Source organism: Xiphophorus couchianus, chromosome 12, assembly GCF_001444195.1.
Source record: "Xiphophorus couchianus chromosome 12, X_couchianus-1.0, whole genome shotgun sequence".
In the NCBI taxonomy this organism is placed as follows: Eukaryota; Metazoa; Chordata; class Actinopteri; order Cyprinodontiformes; family Poeciliidae; genus Xiphophorus; species Xiphophorus couchianus.
In genome coordinates this window covers 2,541,751-2,565,593 of record NC_040239.1, presented here as the reverse complement: position 1 = coordinate 2,565,593, position 23,843 = coordinate 2,541,751, and the positions used below count along the sequence as shown (strand labels likewise).

The window sequence follows — 23,843 nt, the reverse complement described above, 5'->3', positions numbered from 1 at the left end:
TTAGGTTACCTAGCAACCCACTCTAGCAGCAATTTAAGGCTTTACTAATGTGCCTTATAGCTGCTTAAAGATAAAACAATGGCATAAAGGATAAAACAGAAAGGATTACACCACCAGTTTGGAAGAAAGAACTAATCAATAATTACTGATAACAGATACAAAATGTTTATATCGTAAGTTTTTCAGCCATATTGTCAAGCTCCACTTCTCAAATGTTTTGTAAATAATCATGCAGAAAGAACCCAGACGATTCCGACGGGTGGTTTGTTTAAAATGGGGTTCCACAAGGTTCAGTTCTTGGAACATTATTTTCTGTATTACCTCTAAATGACGTTCTGAATTTACACCGCAGTGGAGGCTAGACGGCCAGCTGAAGGCTAGACTGCCAACGAAGGCTAGACTGCCAGCTGAAGGCTAGACTGCTAGCTGAAGGCTAGACGGCCAGCTGAAGGCTAGACTGCTAGCTGAAGGCTAGACGGCCAGCTGAAGGCTAGACGGACGGCTAGCTGAAGGCTAGACGGCCAGCTGAAGGCTAGACGGCCAGCTGAAGGCTAGACTGCTAGCTGAAGGCTAGACGGCCAGCTGAAGGCTAGACGGCCAGCTGAAGGCTAGACGGACGGCTAGCTGAAGGCTAGACGGCCAGCTGAAGGCTAGACTGCTAGCTGAAGGCTAGACGGCCAGCTGAAGGCTAGACGGCCAGCTGAAGGCTAGACGGCCAGCTGAAGGCTAGACGGCCAGCTGAAGGCTAGACGGACGGCTAGCTGAAGGCTAGACGGACGGCTAGCTGAAGGCTAGACGGCCAGCTGAAGGCTAGACTGCTAGCTGAAGGCTAGACGGCCAGCTGAAGGCTAGACGGCCAGCTGAAGGCTAGACGGCCAGCTGAAGGCTAGACGGACGGCTAGCTGAAGGCTAGACGGACGGCTAGCTGAAGGCTAGATGGCTAGACCAGTCTGAATTCAAAGCTTCTCTTCCGGTCGTCGATACTCGCGGCCTGTGAAGGACCTGGTCCACTTGGACCCGTCCTACACAGACCGGGTCCTTTGAAGGACGCCGACCCTGAATTCAGACACACTGAATATTTTTGCTTCAACTGGTCCGCTTCCACTGCCCGGTATTTGTTTACACCGGCGACAGAATTTACCCAACGCTTGAAAGAATTATGAACATTTTGAACGATTCTTCACTGAATGACTACAAAAAGGTTGTCAGATGCCTAAAACATCCAACGTCCTGATCCACGGAGGAGGAATTTTGTAAAAACAAAATGGAAGATACACAGAGGGAGTAATTCCATCCCAGCATGGATTAACGTTTAAAATCTAATAAAAGCGACACTTTGTTTGACGCTCCACCTTCAAAGCAGACTGCAGCAGATAATTGGGATCCTTTGCACATAGATTAAAGCAAAAATCACAACAGATAATAGTTTTGACTAATTGGTTTTCAATCGCATCGTGAGATGGTAAAAGATTCCCACCCCTAGAATAAATATGTCTCTGGGTCTTTGTGGGCTCTGCAGGTTGGTTTTACTCAATTCAACAGATTTGTTCAAACTTCTTGGTGACATGAAAACTTTTGATCCAGGAGGCGTCAGAAACTTTTACAATCCCCTGCAGCACAATCAATGTAAAAATGTAACAGCATATATATATATTTTTGTACAGGAGCTGCTAATAATTTCTGATTTTCTGATAAGCACCACAAGCTAACAGCTAACAGCAGATTGCAACCGTAACCGTTTACCAACACGTTAAAGCGGCTGACATTTACAGCGTTTTCCATGGCGGGTAGGAGAGCAGCCCGCTGTTTAAAGAATGTTCTTTATCTGGTTCTGTGTTTTATCCTGACAGCTGCTCCCCAGAGGATTCACATCACTAGAAAGAATTTGGTTCAAGATTTATGAGCAGGAACAAAACAACAGCAACAAAATCACAGAATACTTACAAATCACTTTATTTTTAAAGTGATTTACTTTAGCAAAGCCAGGCTAAAGCAAAGCTCAACAGCTTCCTTTAAAGAGGCAGTATTTTGTGTTTTCCAGGCACAAAGTGATATTTTATAGCACAATCAAGCAACTGTGTTATTTTCAGTTGTTTTTAAAATGCTGTGTATATCAAATATGACTGAAATTGGGCCTTCTTGGATGTTTTCAGGGTTCTACCTCATTATGACTCAAATCCTCAACTTTGAACAAAGGACAGAAAACCTTACTCACTTTAAAGAGCAGATCTGCTGAATAAGACTCTCCTGAACTGAGATTTAAGACGTTTTCCTCTCTGACAGTCATAACCTCTCTTCTGCTAAATAACATCGCCCCCTAGAGGAGACACACTGCTAGGTCAAATGAAAAGGTTCTCAGTAAGAATCAACCACTTTTTACTGCGTTTCATTAAACTACTCCTTCGTTCCCCCCTCTTTCTTCCATTTCCCAGAAAGAGACACTTAAAAAATAAAAAACAGCCTCCCCCTGCAGCCTGGTCTGTTCGACCCCACACTTGACCAAGGACAGGCTGGAGCCACTTATTTGTTTAGCCCTGGAGTGGAGTCACTAAGGCGTACAGGAGCTACGGGCTGGTGAACACCAACCTCTCCACCTCATGCGGGGGAGTCACTCTCACGGGGAAACAATGCAAACCGAACTCAAAAGCATCCCAGCAGTTTGTTTGTTACACTGAAAAGAAATTACTCTGCAGCTAAAACTCGGTTCTGTTGGTTCGTTCAAGGATTTGCAGCAGAACTGTGGATTCAGCAGAATATCCAACAATACAGAAGGTGAGTGTGAAATGAGTTCCTAAACCACATTATGTGTTTATTAGTAATCCTCCTTAATTTACAGCTGCAGCGCAGAAAAACAAGTTTCAGTTTACATTAAAGCTAAACAGTATATATCGGATTAATTGCAATTAATCGATTTAAATAATCGTCAACTAATTTAGTAATTTGATTCATCATTAAGTTATAGACTCAAAGAAACTTCAGCGCATGACACAATATACATCCCTAACACCCACAACATGTTTATAGTTACATTCTTCTCCAAAGAAGGTTTTGGAAGCTCATTGGCTGCAACCAACGATTCTCTTAGCAATCGATTAATCGATTGCTCTGATAATTAATTGGATTTTAAAAGTTACACAGTCTACAAATTTCTTATTTAAATACTTTAGCTTTTTATACAAGGTTATAAATACATTTAAAGATGCAATAATTCATATAAAGTATTTTTTAAATAAGAAATAAACATTTTATTGCATATAATCCCTTCAGTGAACCTGAAGAGAAGCTAAAACTAAACCACTTGAGTTTTGGCTAAAACATATTTACAGACAAAGTTGGTTTTTTTGTTTGTTTGTTTTATATATCTTAAATGCAAAATGTATATATTTTTTGTACAGTTTTGGCTTAATTACTGCTTTGAATATATTGTTTTTTACAACCAAATGGTCTTTTTTTGACTGTATACTCCAGTTAGCGATTAACCGATTACTAAATTAATGATTATTTTAATAATTAACTAGTAAATTAACCTGTGGCTAGAAAACCTTTGCACAAACCTTTTGCTCCGTTTCTCACATGTAACACTGTTAAATTTTCTTTCATTGATGAATTTGATTAATCTCGATTAATCCGATTAATTGTTTGAGCCCTAGTTTAGGCTAATGAGTGTGTGCTTCATTGATTATCCTGTTTCTCCAGTGTGAAGCTTCCTGTCTTGTCAGGCATTGTGGGAGAAATCCCTCCTCCTTAAGTGCTTCCATGTTTGCTTTTGTGCCAAGCGAGCCCATTCTGCTGACCTTTAAGAGACGCTCCGTCTTCCTGTGACAGCGGCAGGACAAAAAACGACAAGCTAATTAAACTGGGCTGCAGGGGAAAAAACAAATGAAAGCACCTAAAAAGGAAGTTAAAACTCCGTTTTGAGGATGTTATCGGTGGTCTACGCAGACTTCCTGCCGGCCGAACAGATAAGTATGTCAGGAATGTTTTGGGAGCCTCCAAACCTCGTCTGCATTGATTAGACTTTTGTTGTCGTTGCTGTTTAGCCCACCCCCCAAACTCTGGTGCTGCTGGTTCATTTCTGCTGGTCACGGCGTGTTGGATTTCCGCCAGGGAGAGGCGAACGTGCGGTGGGAATGGTGGCGGCGAGGTTTCATGAATGCGAAGAGACTCGCAGTCCCCTCCGGGAACCATAATGACCAAAATGCACAGAAGAAATTGTTTTGTAGCAAGTCGTCACGCAAGCATGTAACCCAACAGTGCAATCATGATGTTTGTACCTGCAGGTAAACAAATAAAGTCTTCATGAACTCCAAGACCTCAGAAAACTTTATTCCCATCACGTCTTTATATTTAAACAAAAAATACAAATTAAACGTCATGTTTAAGCCTGCTGTAATAAGCAATCAAATAAGCTCAATAATTTTCATTTGTATGATTTATTGTTTTTCCCTTCCAAAATCTAAACCTTTTTTTGAAGGACAGTGACTTAATAATTCATTTTATTTGTTGTTCTGTTTATTTTATATGTTTAAAATGTCTGAGTTTCAGTGTTAAATGTTCATTATAATTGAAAGTTTATCGATCTTTGAGAAGGTCTTCTTTCATTATTATGCCATTACCATTAAATTACTTGAAAATAATCTTAAAAACAATAATATTATCATTTATCATGGTAACATCTGGGACAATTTATCATCCAGCAAAATGTGTTATTGTATCCATCAGAGAAACCTGCTGCAGCTTAGTAAATGTAACATTCAAGGTGAATTAAGAGAAGCTGTTATGTAGGCCTGGATGGAAACAAAAGCATAAATCAATCAGGGCTCCCTAAATATTTTTATTTAATCTCAGGACAGGGGGCGCTGTCTGTCTTGGTCCATATCCAGCAAACACAGAAACACCTGCGACACTCGGAGGCCGACAAGACGATTATGAAACACGTTTTCCATGGCAGCTGTTATCTGAATTACTACACCGCTTGGCTTGGCTTCGATAAAAATCTCAACTCATCATTGATTGCACTCCCACCAGGAAGGAGGGGAGGACAAGAGGCTGCAATTAAAATGCAAAGCAGAAAGCAGCCGCCTCAACCTCGAGGTTCTCATTTCATCGTTTCCAGTTGATGTCCAGTTAAACATAAGAACCAAGCAGAGTGGAAACAAAAGGGGGAAAAAGAAAAGGCAAAAGAAAGAGTGAAAGACTTTTTTTCATAGAAACGTTTTGATTTCCAAAAGTATGCCCAAGCTTCTCTGCAACTTTCTGAATTAATATAAGTAATGAAACCAGAAATCAACACTGAACTCTGAAAGTCAAACTGTTTTTTTTTACAATGTGAAAAATGAGGAGCTGAACATCTCCAATATAAACACAATGTAAAAAAAATCTATTCAATCAACACAGGAATCCCTGCAGTTTCATCTTTGATATGATGGAATTGAAAATTAAACTTTTTCCGTTCTCATTCGTCATTTTTCTGTCCAGAATTAAGAAAAAAATTCCAATAATGAATTGGAATTGTACACCAAACTAAAATGAAAATTTAAACCCAGTTTCATATTTTTAAAACCTTTATTTGTGAAAACACAAAGCTGTTTTTTGGCAAAATGACAACTTGGAATATATCGAGCATAAAAACTGTCAAGCAGTAAAACCTTTAGGAAAACTTCAAAGTTTAAATTTTGATATCTGCTAAAATCTCTTCTCGTTCTCATAATCCCGACATGGAGAATAAGTTTATTTTGTGAGCTGGTTGCTCTGTAATTATTCAGAAATTAACTTTTCCGCCTCAAACGTTCCCATTTTTTTATTAAATAAGAAACGACTTCTCCGTATTAAAAGACGATTTTTATGTAATTCAAAATAAATTTGTGTCCATCTGCCAAGCAGCTCACCCCTCGCTGACCCCGGCTCTGTCTCAGCTGGCCTCATTGTTTATCATGCAGAGGTCACGACCCTCCCGCCTATAACTGGTGACATCATCGATTCGGCCCGATTCACAGGCTTCAGCGACGCCGATCGAACATCAGGCCCGGTAATCTGGAGAACGGCGTCACCTTTCTGGTTCCTCAGCGAGGACACCAGAATACAACAGATTAGGACGTTTGTTTAGCTTTTAGGGAAAAAAGAGAAAATAGATTCATCTTCCAGTTAATGTCCTTCCAAAAAGACGGAAAAAACAAGAAAAAGAGCAAAAGAAAGGAAGAGCAGAAAGAGCAAACTAACAGCTCAGCAAACAGAGGAACAGAAAGACAAAACAGCAAAAGAAAGACTGAGAGAAAAGTGAAAGAAAGAAAGTGAGCAAAATTAAAGAGCAAAAGAGAAATGGGAAGAATGAGAGCAAGGAAAGAAAGAGGAAAGGAAGGAAGTGAGTAAAAGATGGAAACCTAAAAGAGCAAGAGAAAGGTAGAGCAGAGGAGCAAAACGGTAAAAAAAAATAGAAAGCTAGAAAATAGCAAAAAAGGAAAGAAAGAGCAAAAGAAAAGAGAAAGAAAGAGCTTGTTATCAGTAATCTGCAGAACTGCGTCATTTCTTCCTGGTTTCTCTGTGATAACGATTCAGCAAAGTTACAGAGATTAGCAGTTTGTTTAGCTTTTAGAAAAGCAGAAAACTGATTTTGAAACGAGTTCACATGAAAGGCCAAATGGGGTGAATGAAACTCTCTCCAATCCTCAATTTACTCCCCATTATTTCAGTTTTTCTCTCTCTAGCTCCTTTCATTGAACCAAACCACTTGGTTTTTATCCAGGAGAGAGAAAAGAAAAGAGGAACTCAAGAATGACCTTCAGAAAAGAAAGAAGACAAGCGAGGAAGGAAGGGAGGGAGGGCTAATCCCATTAGCTAAATGATTTGTTCCAGTCAGAGATGGGAGATAAAAAGTGTGCAGGGGAGGAAAGAGGCACAAACCTCCAGAAACAACCTCTTATTTCCCTTATAATTCTGCTTCTTTTTCTGCCACCGACAACTTTTTTAGCCGTTAGGGCTGAAACGATTAATCAAATTAATTGTGATTAATCGAAAATTTAAATAATCATCAACTTAGTAATCGGTTAATCGTTAAACAAAACAAAAAATCTCCCCTTATATTCAATTATTAAATTGGTTAATCCAAAATATATAAAGTGAAGCAGAAAGGCCTGAGCTTCTCAAATGTTGATGATAGCATTTTATAGCTGCAGATGCATCATTTGCTACAAATTCTTTTATCCGATTAATCGAATAATCTATAGAACAATCATTTACTAAAATAATCTTAAATTGCAGCCTCATTAGCCTTAAACTGTTAACAAAAACAAGTCTAATGCAGATTTCTTTCAGGGCTGAACGATTATTCAGATTATTTGTGATTAAACCATCATTGAAATAATCCTCAGCTAATTTAGTAATCGATTAATCACTAACTGGAGTGTAAGGACTCAAAGGCCATTTGCTGAAAGAACAAACAGAGCAGCAATTAAACCAAAACTGCACTAAAATGTTTTACATTTTATATTTAAGATGAAAAAAAAACTTTCATTATCTGTAAATACGGTCGACCCAGCATAGGAAGTGCTGGGCCATTTAGCTTTAGCCTCAAATTCTGTAAAATAGAAAAGTCTCATATTTAGCACCTGTCGCTATATACCTATTAACTGGTCAATCCAGAAATAACCAACAGATCAGCTCTACACTGTACTGATGCTAAGTCAAGCAGAAAGGGAAAAGATTTTCAAATAACCAAACAAACACTAAAGGAATGGTATGTTATTGAATTTTAGCCAATAAAATATTTCTTGTTGAAAAACGCAAATAAAAGATTTCAACTTCTAAGTATTTTTAATATTGAATAAAGTAAGTTTAAGCAATTAAATGTGCCAGATGTTTTATCTGATTAATGGTAATCTATCATTTTATTAATCGTTACTTGCTGCCCCATTAGATTTCAGTCTAATGCAGATTTCTTTTTAAATCCAGGAAATAAAATTTGTCTAAGTGAATTTTAAATTCCCAGCCACCGCTGAGCGGAGGAAGCAGTAATGACCCTGGGACTAACCAACGATTTCCGTGTCATCCTTTTCATTACGTTGGCCTCGGCTCGCGGCCGCAGGTCGAAGGCTACGGAAACAGTAGCACGCCTTCAAAGCTATAATGCAGCACATTGTACTGTGCTGCCAGGGGGGGAGCCTCGCTGGTGGGAGTCATCCCGCTCCACAATGGCTGCAGCATTCCAGTGGAAACACTGTGGCATTATGGCTGCCAGAACCTCCACTTCCACCAAAACAACAGATTAGCTCCCGCGGCATTCTGGGAACTTTTCTGCATCATCTTTTTTTATAAAAGTGACTCGGCGCGGGGAAGAAAAGAAAAACTATTTTTGCAGTTTTGTCAGAATGATTCATCGCTGCTGTTTTTGCATTCGGACAGTTTAGTCAGATAAAGATCTGAACTTGTTTTGCTTCACTGCAACGGAGGATTGAAGGAGTTAAAACAGCAAAGGATCCAAAGCTGATGGAGAAATTTGTGGGTAAACGTAAGCAGTTGGTAACGTCTTTCAATTGTTTCATAAGTTAATGCAGCAAATATTTCATTTTATGGCTTTAATAAGAAATTAACAGCATCTTGACGCCTCTAAAAGTAAAACAATTAGCCTGTTACAATTATAAAGTATTTGCCTCCCTTGTAGATTTTTATTCTGCTTTTTGTCACGCTAAAATGTTTCACAATTTTTTATAAAATCAGATAAATATCATCTGAAAGAATGCAAATATAAATTAGAACTTCTATTTAGATGGCAAAACACAAGTTTATTACCAATTATTCTCTACAGTCTCCATTAATCTAAAACCAAAATGTAATTTTGAGTAGGAAAAAGCAATATAATAATAATAAGATAAACTGGAAGCTAAAAGAAGCCTTTAGCCGTCATGTCTAAGCGTAGCTCTGCTTTCTGAAGTGTTTTCTTAAAGCGAACATCACTAAGCGTCACTAAAAGAGAGACGCCTCCTGCACAGCAGCCGTCCTCCATGAACAAATATTGACTTGAGTGGCGACCCGAGCCGGGCCATTATTTCAGCTCCACCAGAGGGACGGGAACAATCGGCGAAAGCTTTGCTGGCAGATGTCACTGAATATGCAAAAAACTGAGACAGGACAGGGAGGTTGCACCAACAACGAGGCGACAGATAAACGTCAGACATCTACAGTGAGCAGAGAAACCAGATTTAGATGTTTTACACGTCATCAGCCATGACTGGTAATCAACTGGTTGAAAAAAGAAGAATTTAAATTATTTTGCAAACAAATTGGTGTTGGTATGGAAGTTGTTAGCGACAGAGACTCAAATATCTGGAGAAACTAAAACATTTTTATGCATTTTGGCTGTTTATCCACATGAAAACTGTTTGATATCATCGATGTCACAATAAAACATTTTTCTGGACAATAAATTGTCCCAGACATTATTGTGATGTTTTAAGACCATTTTCAAGTTCAGTCTGGTGTTTTGCTCTCAACCAGCCCTTTTTTTAAGAATAATTTTGTTTACAGAGACTTTATAATTCCTTTCATTATTTCTTGGTTTTTTTTGTTTGTTTTGGTCATTTATTTAGAATATTTTAAAACATCTTCGAGTGTTAAATATTCATTAGAATTTAAAGTTTATTGAGCTTTGAGGGTGTTTTTGTGTTATTATGCTATTATTACCATTAGATTGCCTGAAAATGATCTCAAAACAGCAAAATTATAGTTTATCGCAAAAACGTCTGGGGCATTTTGTCATCTAACAATATCTGACAACTGTGACGGTCCTAGTTGTGACTGACAGGAAAATGTTGATAATTATCAGTAAAAATAAAAAGATGTAAAACAAAACTGACTGACCACCTACAGGACCAATCCTTCAGAGCAGGACCGACCTGTGGACGGCGTTACCATGGCGACCCGTCTTTCACATTGTGGAAACTGAAACCGGAGAGGATGTCGGGCCATTACGAGTCCACCACAGCTCAGAGTCATAAACAGAGAAACCACAGATATGGAAGAAAATAAAAAGGTCGTCCACCAACAAAAAGCTTCAACCCAGACTTTGATCTCTCCATATTTATCCCATCATCACATTCACCAGGAGGATTTTTTAACTAGTCTGACGTTGAGCTGAACTGCAGCTTTTACCAGTCAATCTCTGTGGTAAACAAATCTCTGAAAACCACTAGAGGAAATAACTTCCTGCTGCTGTTCACTGAGGGACAGCGCTTCCCCAGGGCCGGTCCAAGCCTTCTTGGGGCCCTAAGCAGATTTTTATTTGCCCCCCCATAGATTAGCTACAGCCGAATCTGTCACTTATTAATAATCGCAAAATAAACATCAAGGAAAAAACATGAAACCTTAACCCTGTTTTGTTCTGTGTTTTTGGTGCTGAATCCTGATACATTAGCAGTGTTGTTGTTAGTTGCTATGGCAATGTAGCATAGCCTACACAAAGAGCAAGAAAAAAAAAACAGAATACGAGTGATTTCTATGTTTTTTCATCAATATTTGTCCCAGTGGCGAACTGCACTGAACCTACATCTCCAGGTTTCATTTTAACAGAACTGCAGCAGCGCGGCTACCGATGGCAAGTGAAACAATCGTCGTTTTGCCCTCCAGCGTTGGGCGCATTCACAACATTTCAGGATATAAACAATAACATGAAAGGGGTTTCATACTTTCCCCTTTGTCTTGGTGTTTTCTGGAAGTACCGTGTGTGTGGCGACGTCAAACGCCCTTGTAGTTACAAAATGGCCGCCAGAGGGTTTGATTTCAAATCGATTTTGGGACATTTTAAATTGATTCTAAATAATAGTAAATATAAATCAATTTTTTGGTAAACCTCTAATAACTGAACCAGCTGTGGCCTTCAGATGCTTAATTATAAGAAAAAGTCACAAAATTTCACTGGAAGTCCAACGTTGTGGCATAGAGATCTGCAGTGGAGCGTGTCTTGTTGGTTCTGTTGTGACCCGTTTGATGTCTTTAACAGATGGCAGCAATCCTTTCCAAAGTTTGTTGTTCCAGATATCCAGTTAATTACTTCCACTAGGATGTCAAATGTGAGCAGAATGACTTCCTCACTCTGCAGCTCCCACATTAAAGTAAATCAGCGCCAGAGACGGCAAAGCGCAGCTGGTCTACGTTTGTTGATCACATGCAGGCAAGCAGGACTACGGGAGAACTGATGGACAAAACCACAGCTTGGTACACATTCAGGTTTTAAAGTCAGGGTTTGATACATTTTAGGTGCAATTCAACAAAGATCAAGAAATAAACCCTTTTTTTATTATTCAGTCAGCAGTAAAAGAATTCTGTTCAATTTTTGAAATTATTTTGCGTCCTAAAACTTTAAAAAGTGGGACGTTTTAGGGACCACGAATATCTAAAATCAACAAATACTTGAGACTCCACCTAAAAACAATTACTACACCTATTTTAACACCAAGCAGCTTGAATTGCTGAGTTTTTTGACAGAATTTGACCTTTTTTCCACCTTCTCTTTTTTCTGTCTAGAAGGTTGTTGTAAGCTTCTTATTTAATGGAAATACCGCAATTGCAAAATAGTTTTTTCAACGTTAGTGGATTATTGACAAGGTTTTGCACACATTTGTAATGAAAACGCAGCTAATGACACTGAAAAAAATACCAGCTTTAACTGCCTTAGTATGCTATATAGATGTAGATCATGAATGCATAATAAATCAGATATATCCTACCACTTCTTGCATCCAAACACTACTTTACAATTGCATTATTTCCTGCACTTCTATTGCAACTTGATACCTTGTTAAACTCCAACTAGAACCCTGTCAGGTTATTAAGCTAAAAACATGATTTATATGCATTCATGAAACATTCAGTTAAAAATAGAGTATTGGTATAATTGGTCTCATTGATGGGCCATCTAGAACATTAACCTAAAGGACATCTTTGGTAAAAAAAATAATTGCCTAAAACAATTCAGACTCACCTCCCTCAGGTGTGAAGAGCTCAAGGCTTTGAGTCTGCGTCCAACTCTGACTGGTAACGCAGTGAGGGACGAGGGATTAACGTGGGGGACGCCGGAGCGCTTCCTGACACGAACCTCACAGAAACACGCAGTAACCTGACGATACGAGCGTGCAACAGAGGGAGGCTGTAACATGAGGAGGCGGGTAACTATGGGCCACACGGCTCTGAGGCTTTCTGCGCCGTAAACAGTGCAGAGCACAGATGACACAGCTCCAATATGACTGTATTAATGAGCTTTTCATGGATAAAAAAGGAAAAAATTAACTAAAAGTCATAATTTAAAGAGTAACTAAAACCCAAATCATTTTTTTAACAGATAAATTCAATTGGCATTTAAAGTTGGTAATTTTGCGTTTTTGTTTTTTAACTCTGCAATTTCTGGCCAACTACCGACTCAGTGCTGCCCTCTTTGGGTTAAACAGTTGCTACTGCAGATGAATTTTCCTATTGGTTACAATGTTACAGCTTCCTGCGTTTGGGGAGCTGATTGGTGCTTCTCGTGTGAAAGTCTCCCATATCAGAAAAAAGTTTGTGGACTGCGGTTGGTTGTGAACAGATAATCAAACTGATGCGGATCAAAAAAGTGAACTCTGAAGTCCTGACTCGGTTGAAATGAACTCCGGCGTGGTTTCGATGCATGAGAACCATAAGCGGACCAGAGACCGCTGCAAAAGCAGGAAGAGGACTACAACGCAAGGCATTCTGGGTTAATAAAACCAAAACAAACACGAATCCAGTACTAGTGGGAAAAATGGCTTGTGTTTTGAAAAGAGAAATCCTACAACCACTAAAATCTGACTCTACTCCATTTTTGTTTTTGTGAAGAAGAAAGTTGTGCTCAGAGTCTTCAGGCGTTTTTGTGTCGTTTCCTTCGGTTGTTCTTGATGCAGCGCCCCCACAGGTGAGGAGGGGAACAGGTTACTTAAAGATTTTGGTTCATTTAACAGTGCAGTGTGAAAGTGAACCACACCAGTTGAAAATGTAACAAATGTTTCAACTTTGGTGCCCAATCAAACCCAATCCACCGGACTATGAGGTGTGAAAACTCCCAAAAGCTGTTTGTTTTGAAAGTGACACAGACTTTGTGTTTACGGAGCTCTAAGGACACCAAGTTACAACTTCATGCCCCATAAATCACCAAGAATCATCACACACAGTAATTATGGCCCTACATAGGTGTGCTGCAATTTACACCTCACAAAGTAAACAATGTGGAAAAAAACTGGCACACCAAGAGAAGATTTTATGAGTTACATGTGGTTGAAGGTTTGGAAATGTTGAAAGACGACTCTAGAAATTTACCTGAATAAGCTACAGCCAGGGGTCTGCAGCTGGTTAGCTCTCCTAAAACAGACTGCAGAGTTTGGCCTGAGAGACGCCGAGCCGTTCTGTGCAATGCCTAAACTTGACAAGCAAAGTCTGTGCATGCCTGCATACCTGGAGGATTATCACCATCATTTCAGCACCAAGTTCACTCTGCACTGGCCTCATTCTGTTTGACCCGCAGGAAACAAGCTGGATTCCTGTTTAAAAACAGTTACATTTCAGACAGCATGCCTGAAACGCACAGCCATATTTGTGAGGAAATAGTGACAAATGAGATGTTTCCATAAACTGACACACAGTGCATGCCAGCTGCTGTTTAGAAAAGATACGGGGGGGAATGTTTAGCTGGTTTGTTTCGTCCATAACTTTGTGGTATTTTCTGGTTAACACATGTGCAGCACATGCCTGAACCTCCAGAGGGATTTATTAGAGGTTTCTGTGGCCTTTAATCGACAGTAGATGAACAGGACCAAGGCCAAAGAGCCATGTGGCGCCCCAAAACCAAATCGCTCTGATGCCCAGCCAGTCCCTCCAGTTTCCACAATTCTGCGATCGTGAAAATTCACACAGAAACAGATTCCTGCATTTTTTGGGAGTAACTCTGAGTTTACTGAAATTTGTTCAAAAATACGGTCAAACACTGCATTTACCGTCATACATAAGCGCAAATATTGTTACATTTCTTGCAAATATTTCTACTGTAGCACCAAAAGATATGTCATTTGGATTTTTGTTCGTAATTTTTTGGCTTTCTTTTAGCACCTCCCTTAAATAATTATGCTTGTAATTTGTAACAAATGTAAACACAGTCAAACCCCAGACTTGGGAGAGTCTAAGGTCTCCGCCTGAAATCTGTGTGAAGTAGATAATTGAGCACCTTTCAGCTCCCTGTTTGACCACAGGTTTTTCTTCCACTCCTCCCATTCTCTTGAAAATGTCAAAACAATCCGTCCCATCAAGCCTCATCCAGCATTAAGTCGTGTTTCCAGCGGGTAATTACCTTCACTCCAACCAGAGGCGTGCACACACATTTTTGGGGCAGGTGCTCAAGTAGAAAATAAGGGCAACGGATTTTTGACTGCACCTCCAACACAATTTAATCAAGACAGCCAATTTACACGCACTCAAAAAAAAAACAAACAAAAAAACCCTTTGTCCTCATCTTTCATTGGAAGAGATTGTCCAAACAAAACACACAACAATTTAATCCATTTGAAGCCTAGATTTATCGTATCGTTTATCATGATAAATTTATCATAATATGAATGTTGATTTACGATTATTACAATAAATTCCAATTAATCAAGACTGTCCATATTGCTGGGATTGTTAGTTTTTACTAACTGTATGTAACCATACAGTCACCTAAAATAGTAGCAGTAAATACTTTTTATTGTCAGTTTCATCGTTATCAGAATAGCGACAGGCCTGTCGCCATAAGCAGTGAATCAATTAACAGCATGAAAAATTAAGACAAGTTCAAAAATTTCCATTTTCATGATTTATTATTGTTTTCTTTCTACCAAAATGTGGATGATAAAGTCTTCAGTCTGGTGTTTTGGTTTCAACTGGCTTTTTTGAAGGACAATTTTGTTTACAGAGACTTCATACTTAACTTTGTTTGTTTTGTTCATTTATTTTGGATATTTAGATGTTTTCCAGTTCCAGTGTTAAATGTTTATTAGAATTTAATGCTAATTTTTGAGAATGTGTTCTTGCACTATTACGCCATTACCATTATATTACTTTGAAAATGGTCTCAAAACAATAACAATCGTTTATCGCAATAACTTCTTCCACAATTTATCGTCCAGCAAATTTTTTATTGTGACAGGCCTAAATGGCAAAAATATTGTCATGAAATTTTTAATCTACCCCTACTTTCCAACATCTGCTGATTGCAAAAGATGACACCAATATGCATTAGTGAACAAAAAACATTAAAAATCTCAAAACAAGTATGCACTTTTGTACATTTTATGAAATTCTTAGGATTAACAAAAAAAAAATATTATAGATTGATGAAAACGGTAAATCGCAACCAGCCTTTAATTGCAAAAAATAACTTGTGCTACAATTTATTTAAAAAAACTTTAAAAATCTCAGAAGGGCACTTTTTTTTCTCCGTAGAACAAAGGGCAGATACTCTAGCACCACCTAGAGTCTATTTCTGTATTTCCTTGACTCCAATGTAAGTGAAAGCATAACATTCACTACAGTCATTTTCATAGTTGGTCTAATAATAAATAAATCAAAAATTGCCAAGATCAATGATCCTCCAAAGAAGTTGACAATTCAAATTTCAGTGAACCGTGATAATCGTCCTTATTATAGAGGGAAAAGAAGAAAGCACAACCACTAAGAGAAAGAATTACTGAAAGAAAAGAGATTAACATACCAGGAAACAAAACATCTTTTTGAAACACACTTCAAGGTTTAAGCGGGGTTAATCCGAGCCGCAGAGAGCGATTCCCTCGACTCATTCATGTTCACCGCAACAGTTTTCCTCCTCACGCAAACTGCAGCACTCAGGAATTAATCAGATAATAAATAAGTAACCTCTGAATTATTTAGATGTCGTTTTTTTTTTAAACAGTAGAGATAATTTAATAAATATATAATCATATGCATCATGAATTAAATTAAACTGTCAACTTCACCCATCAAACTCAGTGGGCGGGCTTAGGGCCGACGCTGACGTCTGATTGGCTGCATCAAACAGTAAATCGAGACAATTTCTCCAAGTTTGCTAAGACTCTGAGGTTTATATTTTCACTGGAAGTGTGGAAATAACTTCCATACATTGTTGTAATTTAATTGCTACAAACTCCAGGTGAGCAACTCCAGCCTCTATTTCACAATTTAACTTTAACAACATGGAGGAAGCTGCCACAGGTCACAGGATCAGCATTAGCTCCACCCACTAGCGAACGCCAACTAGCTCTCTCTGGCGAACTTATTAGCAACTTCAGACCAAACTACAGATACAGACGCTGGAATTGCTCATCCGAAAAAGAATTTATTTAAATTATTTTCACACTTCCAGTGAAAATATCAACTTCCCCGTCATTGCTAACTTAGAAGAAGTTGTCCTGACTTGTTGTTTGAAGCAACCAATCAGACATCAGGGTCTCTATAAAAGCAGCCAATCAGATGTAAAGGTCTCTATGGAAGCAACCAATCGGACATCAGGGTCAAAATTAATTTTATATTTAAAAAATATTTTTGTATTCATTTCCACTTTCAATAAACTAATGAAACATTTAGATAATTATTCAACAATTCTTATAATGAGCTATTCTTCACATTTTTTGTGGTTTTAGTGAATTATTCTAAACTTAAAATGCATATCAGTTGCAAACAATCAACGATCAAGTAAAACAAAAAGTAAAACAATTTCGTGAGGAGAACCAACAGCATTTTACAACCCAAACAAAGGGCTAAACTTAGCTCATGTGCCACATTGCTGATTGGTTGCAATCATGTCTGATCGCAGCTTCAGATTAAGGAGCCTGCATGAAGTTTGTAATTAAAGACAAATCCACTTAACAGATTCTTCTAATTCATACGTTGTGCTGGTGTGATTCTGCTAAGCTTCTAAGTCCAGAAAAAAAACTGACTCAAGAGATTTTGTAAACAGTTCAGCAGAGCTTTGATCGCCCCAGTAATGACTTCCTTTCGAATTAGCGAACAGTGTGGTGCCGCGCTGGCAGCTGTCCCAGGTTACTGGAAATCTCTTAGTTGGATTTCCACAAGCTTGACTTCTCTTTTTTTTTGTTGAATCCAGCAAGTTCTCCATTTTAAATCTGCTTTGTGCATACTCTGATATCAGAGGTTCTTTACAGTTCAAGCCCAGAAGCTACTTAGTGCCATTTCCTATTTGATGCTGGTCCAAACAGCAACATTTTATATTTGTGGGCTAACTTCTAACACGATCGTGTAATAACAGGGCAGTCCTCGAGGCTCATGTGGGTTTTCATCCCACACTTTCAAACCAAAGCAGCTGCAACAACTCCCTTCACCTCCAGTCAAACCAGTGAGTGTGCTTCCAGTGGGGAGAAATACAAGGTTGCAAGAAACACATGCTTAAGCTGCACGAAATGGCAAAAATAGAATTTTCAGCACAAAAATATGCAACAAGAGCAAAAATATGGTAGAGGTATGAGCAGATGTTCAACCAAAACTGGGATTACAAAGCAAACCCAGAGACTAAAATTAGAAGCAATTTAGCAGAGATGATTCTTTAAAAACTCTAAAACGAGCGAGAAAAGCAAAGGAACAGGAGCTGTGAGGAGGGAAGTCATTTAGTCCAAACCAGAAACCGGAGGAATGGGAGACTAATCACAGGGAGGCGATGGGAGGAGGGGGAGACTCGGCTTTGAAGTTGTGGACAGGAGGGTCGTCTCACTGAAGTGAGAAAAGAGAGGCGGCCATATGTCGGCTGGAGAGGTCGACTCAAAACGCCGCCAAGCCTGAAGCAAACACCGACGCCAGGCTCAACCAAAGCGCAACATTTGGCCCTGAACTAGTTCCACTATAGACACGATGAATGCTAAAAACAAAAATAGTGAAACATCTCTCAAACTTCAAAATCCAACATGTGATTTGATCATCTAAAGCAGGCTGTGAAGCTCAGTTTTATTTTGGGTCAGTTGTTGCAGAAAGTATTGATAAAAATCATTAAACTGACAGACATACTGCCACCTACAGGTGGGAGTTAGCATCACTTAAACCCAATGTTTTTGACCATTTTTGTAGAAAATGTGCAATAAACTCATGAAAAATGTGGGAATTTATTGATTTCGAGTGAATTTCCGCAAAAAAACTGGAGGAACTGATTGGTGTAATTTGGCAGTGTACAGGTACAAAACTGCTTTGATTTGATAAAATAATATTTGAGAACAGAACCGTGATCTTGAAGGTTCTAGTTATGCAGCCTTCTGGAGTCTAGAGGGGCCACATAAAAAGTGATGGTGGGCCAGATTTGGCCCCCAGGACATATGATCTAAAGCACAGGTGTCAAACTCCAGTCCTGTAGGGCCGCTGTCCTGCAGGTTTAAATGTACCACAGGTACAAAACACTGGAATGAAATGGCTTCATTACCTCCTCCTGGTGTAGATCAGATCTCCAGAGCCTTAATGACCTAATTATTCTGTTCAGGTGCTGCAGCAGAGGCACATGTAAAAGTTGCAGGACAGCGGCCCTCCAGGACTGCAGTTTGACACCCCTGATCTAAATGTTTTTATCATTTACTCTGCAGGTCCTTGAGGGAAATTCATCCTTTTAAAGCTGCAGCATGTAACTTTTGTATAAAACATTTGGTTTTACATATTTGTTAAAAATGTGTCCATGTTGTGACAGTTTGTTATGTGAAAAGATCGAGCTCCACCTCCTCCCTGAGCTAGTCTGAATAAATGCCCAAAAACAACCAATCAGAGACAGGAGGAGGGTCTCAGCGCTGTCGATCATCCTGATAAACTCACTGCTAAATGTACTAATGGCAGAGAAACAATTTACCATTACAGGAAAAACAATTTATCCGTTATCATTGGTGGCCATGCCAACTAGCCTTAGCATTCACAACAGGCTAGGCTAGCTGCAGCGTAGCAAAAAGCAAGGAGGTGATTGACAGCGCTAAGACCCGCCTCCTGGCTCTGATTGGTTGTTTCTGGAAGACGACAGAGGAGCTCAATATTCTGTCTTGCACAAAAAACTTTTTTTAAGAGTTACATACTGCAGCTTTCAGAATAAAAATTAATACTCATAAAGTTAAGATTTTGTTTCCCAAATTTGACTGCGGATCAGTTTAACACAAGAACAGAAGTGGATGATGAAAACAAACAAAATGTCAGCTCAGTAACCAAAGCCACTTTTATGCTGAAAGAATGCTTTAAGCCTCAGAGATAAAAGCTCTGCTGGAAATCTGCGCTTCTTATTCTCTGGTGTCGAGAATCGAGTTCAGGTAGATGCCAACAGCGGCACATTGAAAGCCGCAGAATTCCTTTAGTCCGCTTTCACAATGCGCATATTCTCCCCCGCTCCCATATCAATTCAGAGGATCATCCCTGAAGGAGAAAAGTGGGAAAGCTTCTGAGCTGGAGAGGAGATGAGGAGCCCTTTGGTTGACCCCAGCGGTCCAGCAGAACAATGGAGACCACCATCAAGGTCTGCGTCACAACCGCTGTCAGAGAGACGAGCAGCCGCAGCTTCCTTTACAGCCATGTGCAACATTTTAAAGTCGATGACAGTCGCCTTCAGCGCCCCATAAAGGAGCTTTTGTACGAGGGTCAATCACTGCACTGTATCAAAGAATGTGAGGAGGAGGCAGAGAAAACGAGAGCGCTGAAAGAAAAGAAACTTTGGCATTCTTTGGGATTCAGGTGAGAACTGATTGTGGTTTTTAAGACATTCAGGATTAAAAATGTTAACATTAAATCACTAGAGGTAGAGAAAACACAAATTATACGTAATAAGTAAGAGTACCACTACTTCCAACATATTTTTACTCAAGTAAAAGTAAAAAGTAGCCGTCCAAGAAATTACTCAAGAGTAAAAATGTATTTGGTAAAAAAAAATCTACTCAAGTACTAATCAGTCATTTAATATTTAAAAATTACATCATCATCATCACACAGACCAAAATATATAGTCCAGTGGACATTTTGGTATTTTAAAACAGCAAAATGAAAATAATTCATAACAAAAAAATAACAAAATCAGGCAAAAGTAATTTTTACCAACTCAGCTTCCATAATAAAAAACTAACAGAAACTGCAGGTGTGTGTCTGGTGGATTTTTGGTTAAAACTTGTTCGTTTTTCACTCCGTGGGTAGAAAATAAAATTTTTTTACTCAAACAAGAGCAGAAATAATTCATCATAAAATTACTGAAGTAAAAGTAAAAAGTACAGCATAGTAGAATAATCCTAAAAATATATTTTTTCAAAAAGGATACTCAAGTAAACGTAATAGAGTAAATGTAACTAGTTACTACCAAGCTGATTAAATTAGAACCTCTGTGTACTTAAGAGCAGAGAATCAATAAGCCAGAGATCAAAATGACAAGATGCATCAAAACTAAAAACTTAACATTTTCAGTCTACAAAACAACAAACAAGACTTTGATCTACTTATTTAAGTTCCTTCATTTTCACTTGGATTTAAAATTAAGTAAATAAGTATGAACTGATTTCATACAGAAGTACATAAAGTTGTTCATACCTTAAATTCAGGATTTACATACAAACGTTTCCTTTAAGAAACAATGCAAAGCGAACACATTTTTGGTTTAAAATTGGCAAAATATGTATCATATAGTAAAGGTATTTCACTGTGCAATAAAATTCAAGTTGAACTAAAAAACTATGCTATTCGGCATAAAAAGAGCTCAAATAATTACATATTTAGTTGGTGTTTGACATTTTTTGCTTATTTCAATGTACGAGAACCAAAAACAATTAAAAAATAAAAATGTTCCATTAATTTAGCTACTTTTCTGTTTAAAACGCCCTCTATGGAAGCCAGAAGGGGCAAAATTACATAAATATATCATTGATTAAATGTACTATAAAATAAATAAATGTTTTAGTACTTTATGGAAACCATTATAATTAATAAAATATGCATTTAAATATTTCATAGTTCCTGGGTCACCATAAAATCATCTGTTAAAGTCGACTTTGATGGGCGAGTTAATTATCTGTACTAGCTATTATGAGCTTGCATTTTAATGATTAAGTGACATATTTAATAAACTGTCCATTAAACACATTATTTAAACACGTGTTAGTTGGTACTTTTAATGAATGATTTAAAAGGTGTATTTATAAAAATTTAGTCCCTTTTCACCCTCCATACATGCATTAACTAAATGTTAACACACTGCAAGAAATCCATGCCACTTTCATTTGTTGTGATCTTTACAAAATAATTAAAATGGAGAAAAAAAAAATTTCAGAATCGGTTTTAGTTGGTTAGACTGGAAATCGGTACCAGAAAAAAAAACCGATCGGTGCATCTCTAGAGAGAAAATCCAAAAACTTGTCTCTCCAAGGAGTAAAGACGAGTTTCCTGCCTTTGCAGCTCAAAGTCCAGCCCATTGAGCCGTACCTGGAAAACATTTGCATGGCACCTGCAGGATAATTTGTTCAATCAGCGACAAACACCATATGACTTTAAACATAATCCTGCTTAACCCGCAGCAGCGCTTCATGAGATTGTCTGCTCTGCTCGCAGCACGACCACTTTGACCAGAAATTGAACTTTAATGTAATTAAACCAAAGTAGTCGCAGACTAAAACACGACAACACAGCCTTAAATTTCAAAAATTAACATGCATTCACCAAAATAAATCGACTTCAACTCACCAGACGCCAAGTGTCTCCCAGGCTGCTGCTCTTCTTCTTCTTCGGATTGAATTCAACTCCTCGCTAACTCCTCCGGCCGTTTTTAAGCACCAGCTCCTCAATGGACGGAACAATAAATTCCTACAAACCCGAACTAAAGTTAAAGTTTATCCCGGTGGGTCTGGATCCCGTCTGCAGCAGAACCAGCAGCTTCTTTGTACTGTCCGCTCCGGTCGGTGGGTCGGTCGGCTCAGAAGCGAGGTGAGCCACGCTCATGCGCAGTGGCCGCTCGGCTGAGTACGATGGGCGTAATGAAGGTCAGTCAGTCAGTAACGCAGGTGTAGCTTACCTGTCGACAGCATGGCCTACTTTTACTGACTGGGCCATGAAGTAATGAAGAGCTTCAGTGGACTATTCACTATCCCCCCGGTTTAACTGCTAAATAACTCCGCGTCAACCAAGTGATGCGTTTCTTTCGATAACTTGTAATGTTTAAGCTAACTTAACTCCTGTGCGAGATATTGTTGTTTAACAGACAATGTAATACATTTTGTGAAACAAAAACACAATTGAATTGAACAAACCAAAGAAAATGACTTTTCACTACTTTCGATTACCTGGCAACAAGGCCACCGTAGGATACGTTTCTCCTCCGCAATGTAATATAGTCCCCAGAACGTTAAACTTATTTCCAAGTTCGAACGGATAATTTTTGGCGGAGTGATATCAATGTTTATATATGTTTCTGACCCGGACTAATTCCCTCCTGAAACTAATTTTACAGTTTTTTTCCCTTTATCCCATAAAAATAATAATAAAAAACATCCCATTCAAGTAAATGTTGCCTAGGTTCACATACATAAAACATTATATGCTGGTTGTATTAGTGATAAATTCTGAATTCAGATTACTAAAGCCTCAAAAGCAGATGGTTCCAAACTGAAGTGAACTGGATGAAGGGCGCCATCTTGTGTAGATTTTATTTCACCTTCGTTTCACGAAGGTAAAACTTGAAAACACAATGACTTGAACAACTTGTAACTATGCTAGCATTTATCCTTTCCCCAACATTTTAAATTGTGATTTTGTACTAACGTCAAAAATCACATCGTGTTATTTAAGTTTTTTGTTGTTTTGTTTTTATTGAATATGTTCAAATTTAACTGTGGGCCGGCACTGGTACGGGGGAAATAACATTTACAGAAAGGCTGGGTTGACTGGGATGCATTTTGAATTTTCTAAGGTTGGATTTTAAAGTTTGTTTGATCACGTGTCAAACTTATGGTCCAGGGGCCAAATCTGGCCCGCCATGTCTTTTTACATGGCCCTACAGACTTGTAAAGGCCAACGGAGTAAAGTTACCCATAATAAACTTCTTAGCAAAATAAGAAATTTGAATTATTGGCTCAATAAATTGGGATTGTTTTACTATTTCCTCTGCTGTTCATTCAAAAGATTTTCTTCCAAATCAGTTTCTTCCAGTATAAAACTTAGGAAACTTTAACAAAAACTGCAGGTCTGTTTCTGGTGAATTTCGGTAAAAACATGTTTAAAAATCCAGAAATTTCACTCTAGTAAAAGTAGAGATATTTCATAATAAGATTACTCAGGTAAAAGTAAAAAGTACAGTGTAGTAAAATATTTCTAACAGTACATTTTTCAAAGAAGTTAAGTAAATGTAACTGGTTACTACCCAACTCTGGCCACAGATGAAGGCAGATGAACGCTTTTCCTGTAATGTTAAACTGTTTCTCCCAGCAGCACATTTAGCAGTGTACACTAGGATGACTGACAGCGCTAAGGCCCTCCTCCTGTCTCTCATTGGTTGTTTTAGATGGTAATTATAGCACAGGGTGGAGGAGATCGAGCTTTTCACAGATTATCTGTCTGGTATTATACTGACAATTTTAATAAATATGTGAAAGGAAAAAGTTTTTTTTTAAACACACACACACATTTTTGTATAAATTTCATCCTGCAGCTCCTCTTGCAAAAGACTCTTGCACTGCTTCTTTTGTTCCAGTCACACTCCTCTGCTGATAGTTTATCAGTTTGTGACTTCCAGAAAGTTTTGCACAATGCGGGTTAGTGTTCCCACCGCGGCCACACCTCTCACGCAGCCCCGGATTGGCCCCGCATCTCTCACTCCCTCCGCCTGG

The 23,843-nt window shown here is 38.6% G+C and overlaps 1 protein-coding gene and 1 long non-coding RNA gene across 3 annotated transcripts in view; one reads left to right on the top strand and one right to left on the bottom strand.

Annotated features, from left to right (window-relative positions):
• Positions 1-22,042, bottom strand: part of kank1a (KN motif and ankyrin repeat domains 1a) — a 49,982-nt gene extending 27,940 nt beyond the window's left edge. Inside the window, exon 1 of the mRNA XM_028033566.1 lies at positions 21,706-22,042. The gene's annotated coding sequence lies outside the window, so the exon portion shown is untranslated. The remainder of the gene's footprint in view (positions 1-21,705) is intronic.
• LOC114154472 (uncharacterized) lies at positions 2,495-4,310 on the top strand. Of its 2 annotated transcripts, none has more exons than XR_003597566.1 (3): positions 2,495-2,772; positions 3,697-3,966; positions 4,041-4,310. It is a non-coding gene; the product is annotated as an uncharacterized LOC114154472 (long non-coding RNA). The 2 variants fall into 2 exon arrangements; XR_003597567.1 differs by having other exon boundaries at positions 2,501-2,772; positions 3,777-3,966.
• Positions 22,043-23,843: the final 1,801 nt, after the last annotated feature.